This window comes from Macrotis lagotis, chromosome 3 (assembly GCF_037893015.1).
Source record: "Macrotis lagotis isolate mMagLag1 chromosome 3, bilby.v1.9.chrom.fasta, whole genome shotgun sequence".
In the NCBI taxonomy this organism is placed as follows: Eukaryota; Metazoa; Chordata; class Mammalia; order Peramelemorphia; family Peramelidae; genus Macrotis; species Macrotis lagotis.
In genome coordinates this window covers 297425448-297430162 of record NC_133660.1, presented here as the reverse complement: position 1 = coordinate 297430162, position 4715 = coordinate 297425448, and the positions used below count along the sequence as shown (strand labels likewise).

Sequence of the window (4715 nt, the reverse complement as noted above, 5' to 3'; positions counted from 1 at the left end):
ATTTTTCTTCTAGGACCTGGCAAGCAATACTTAGTCCCTCTGGAAGGGACAGATGCTGATTGCTTATCTATCACCTTTGCTTCTTTTCCTTCTGATTTCTTTTAGGACTTGGCAAGCAATACCTGGTCCTGCTGGAAGGGATGAATGCTGACTGGTTATCACCTTTGTTTCTTTTGCTTTGCTTCTACTTTGCTTATTGCTCTTAATCATTTAATCAAAATTTCAACTGAAATGGGACAGACCCAGACCACTCCCCTAAGCCTCCTCTTGGACCACTTTAAGAAGGTCAAGGAAAGGGCCCATGATCTTTCCCTTGATGTTAAGAAAGGAAATTTTATCACCTTCTGCAATCTGGAATGGCCAACACTGGGGGTGGGGTGGCCCCGGCGTGGAACGTTCAGGATGGATATTATCCTGGAAGTAAAAAGTTTGGTCTTTGCAGAAAAACCACAAGGACACCCCAACCAAATACCTTACATCCTTGTTTGGCAGGACTTAGCCTGAAACCCACCTCTATGGCTAAAAAATATTGTTCCTACCCTGCCAGAACCTAAGAAAAAGATATTAATAGCAAATAGAAAGGCGGAGTCAGACCCAGTCTTAATCCAGCAAGACTAGGACTGGGAACCTATTTCCCCCACTCCCCCTAACCCTAACCCAAAATCCCCCTCCCCCACCTCCACCTCTTCCTCCACCATATAACCCAGATCTGACACCCTCTTCCCCGAGGGTCCCAACCCCATCGGCTCAACATGAGGGACCAACATATGTGACTATACAGAGAGTCACAAAGACCCCAGAGCCAGAGGTAGTACAAACCCTGCCATTGTGGCCCATAGGCCCCCTAGACCAGACGGGGAACAAGTGTTACAATGTTGGCCTTTATCTACTAGTGATCTGTACAATTGGAAGTCCCAGAATGCCCAGTTTTCTGAGAAACCGAAAGCCCTCATAAATTTTGTTAGATTCAGTTTTATTTACCCATCAGCCAACCTGGAATGACCATCAGCAGCTCCTCCGGGTTCTCTTCACTACAGAAGAGAGGGAAAGAATACAAGGAGAAGCCCAGAAACTCATACCGGGGGATGATGGCAGACCCACCATGAATCCTGGCATCACTGACCGCTTCTTTCCACTTGACTGCCCTGCATGGGACTACAATGAAGCGGAAGGTATGGAGCGTCTCCGAGTGTACCGCCAGACCCTGATGGCTGGTGTCCGCGCTGAGGCTCGCAAGCCGACCAATTTGGCCAAGGCAGGGATCAGATGAGAGTCCCGCAGACTTCCTAGAGAGGCTGATGGAAGCTTTTAAGCAATATACCCCAGTTGATCCCATTGCGGAGGGTGGGAGGGCCGTGGTTGTCATGCCTTTTGTGAACCAAGCAGCCCAGGACATACGGAGGAAATTACAAAAGGTGGAAAGATTAGGGGAAAAGTCACTACAAGATTTGATAGAAGTAGCAGAAAGAGTTTTCAATAATAGAGAAACCCCAGAAGAAAGGGCGGAAAGGATCAGAGCAGAGGACCGCAGATATCAGGCGGGGGAAACTAGAAGAAACAATAGGGAAATGGCTAAAATTTTGCTAGCAGCGACTAGGGGGGAACCTGGGGAAGGCTCCGGGACTGATAAACACTCACACAAAGGAAAACTATGAAGAGATCGATGTGCATTCTGCCGGGAGAGGGGGCACTGGGCGAGAGAATGCCCTACGAAAAAGAAAAAGGAAGGGGGAAATAGGGAAACCAGATCTAAACAGATTTTGACAACCACCGTAGAGGATAGTGACTTAGGATGTCAGGGCTTGGCCCCCTTCCCTGAGCCCAGGGTAACTTCGAAGGTGGAAGGAACTGATGTAAGCTTCCTGGTCGATACTGGAGCAGAGCATTCTGTACTCACTTCCACCAGGGGTAGAGTGTCAGAGAAGGTCAGCTGGGTCCAGGGGGTCTCGGGAACTAAGCCATACCGGTGGAACACCATGAGAAAATTGGACCTAAGTACGGGACAAGTCAGTCATTCCTTCATGGTGATCCCAGAATGTCCCACCCCGCTACCGCTACTCGGGAGGGATATCCACACTAAGCCTGGGGCTCGTGTGTATTTTGAAAATGAGGAAATCTCTGTACTAGACAGAAATGGGCAACCATTAGGGGAAATGAAAGTGGCTAGCGAACCTGGCAGGATAGCAATCCAGACCCAATAAGTATACACACACACACACACACACACACACACACACACACACACACACACACACAGAACCAGTCAGAGTTAAGCAATACCCCATGTCCAGAGAAGCCCATCAGGGCATAACTCCTCATACTAGGAGGTTGTTGGAGACAGGGATCCTGCTGCAATGCCACTCCTCATGGAATACTCTTCTCCTTCCAGTGGAAAAAACAGGAGGGGAGGATTACAGACCTGTCCACGAGCTACGGGAGGTTAATGCCCGTGTCATGGATATACACCCTACCGTCCCTAACACCCTCCTTAGTGCCCTGACACCGGTCCAAATTTGGTATACCGTATTGGATTTGAAGGATGCATTCTTTAGTCTGCCAGTTGCTCCTAAAAGCCAAGACATCTTTGCATTTGAATGGCAAGATGAGGAAAAGGGGATCATGGGACAGCTTACATGGACCAGACACCCCCAAGGGTTGAATAATTTTCCTACCATTTTCAATGAGGCCCTTCATAAAGACCTGGGGAACTATAGGACTGAACATCCAGGGATCACACTCCTCCAATATGTAGATGATCTCCTTCTGGCAGCCCAGACATTTCAGGACTGTCAAAGGCAACAGGGGCCTTGCTAGAGTCCCTGGGGAAATGGGGATACCAAGCCAGTGCAAAGAAGTCCCAGCTGTGCCAAAAAGAGGTCACCAATTTAGAATATAAAATAAAAGGGGGGCAAAGATGGCTGACAGATGCCATGAAACAAACAGTACTTAGCCTCCCTACCCCCAACAATGAGCCAAGAATTTCATGAATTCCTGGGTTCAGTGGGCTACGTCATCTCTGGATACCAAGGTTTGAAGAAAAGGCCGGACCTCTCTATGAGGCTGGTGGTAGCGGGAAACCATGGGAATGGACAAAAGCTATGGACCAGGCATTTCAGCAGTTAAGGAGGGACATGCTATCTCCCCAAGCCATAGCTCTTCCTGACCCCTCTAAGAGCTTTCAACTCTATGTGGATGAGCGAAAAGGAATAGCCAAAGGGGTCCTAGTCCAAACTATAGGACCCTGGAAATGACCAGTAGCTTACCTCTCTAAGAAATTAGACCCGGTGGCCTCAGATGGCCATCGTGTCTGCGTATCATCGCAGCCACAGCCCTATTGGTCAGAGATGCCCACAAGCTGACCTTTGGACAGAAGCTGTTAGTCACCACCCCCCATGCTGTTGAGGGAGTTTTGAAACAACCTCCTGGAAGATGGATCTCCAATGCCCAGCTTACACATTATCAAGGACTCCTCCTTGATGCACCCTGTCTACAGTTCGGAGTTCCAGCCTCTTTGAATTTGGCCACTCTCATGCCGTAACCTGAACTAGAACTGCCGCTTCACTATTGCCCAGACATCCTAGCTGAAACCCAGGCAGTTCGGCCAGATCTGAAAGATACTCCCTTGCCCCACCCCTATCTGGTATGGTTCATGGATGGTAGTAGCTTCATGAAGAATGGACAGCGGCTGGCAGGAGCAGAGGTCGTGACTGACACCAGTGAGATCGTCTGGACCAAGAGCCTGCCCAGAGATATGTCTGCCCAGAAAGCTGAACTGATTGCCCTCATCAAAGCCTTGTAACTGGCAAAAGGGAAAAAGGTTAGCATCTACACTGACAGCAGATATGCTTTCAGTACACTCCATGTGCATGGGACTCTATATTGGGAACGTGGATTTATCCCCTCAGAAGGCAAAGAGATTAAATATAAACAGGAAATTTTAGATTTACTTCAGGCTGTCCTCCTCCCTGCCGAAGTAGCTATGATCCATATCCCAGGACACCAGAAAGAGGACACATTGACAGCCCAAGGAAATCATCTTGTGGACAGGGCAGCCAAGGAAGTGGCAGAAAAGGGCTCCGACAGTCAGGAAATTAATATCCTCCAGTTGTCCATTCCCTCTCCCGATATGGGGGACCTACCACCTCAACCATCCTATTCGGATTCTGACTTAATTTGGATCCAATCAATGAAAGACACTGAAACAGACACCCACGGCTGGTATTATACAGCCGACCATCAACTCTTACTCCCAGAATCTCTAGGAAAACATTTCCTGAATCAGCTTCATCGCTCAACTCATCTAAGCAAAAAGAAGATGATACAGCAACTAGGCACAGCATGCTTCAAGTTTCAATCTCAAACCACACACGCTGAGGCTCTTACTAGGACTTGCAAAGCCTGCAAGGTTATGAAGCCGGCAAAAATGACATGACACCACTTGGGGCATAGAACTAGGGGACAGCTGCCAGGGAGGAATTGGGAAATTGACTTCACAGAAGTTAAACCAGGGAAATATGGGTACAGATATCTCCTAGTCTTGGTGTACACCTTCTCAGGATGGGTTGAGGCTTTTCCTACTAAAAGGGAAACAGCAGAAGTAGTAGGTAAAAAGATTTTGGAAGAAATATTTCCAAGGTATGGGGTGCCAAAAGCCATGGGTTCTGACAATGGGCTAGCTTTTATTAGTAAAATTAGCCAAGGAATCACTAACGTAA

The 4715-nt window shown here is 48.1% G+C and overlaps 1 pseudogene; it reads left to right on the top strand.

The window, feature by feature from the left end:
* Nucleotides 1-356: 356 nt before the first annotated feature.
* On the top strand, nucleotides 357-4432 carry LOC141519560 (uncharacterized; annotated as a pseudogene).
* Nucleotides 4433-4715: the final 283 nt, after the last annotated feature.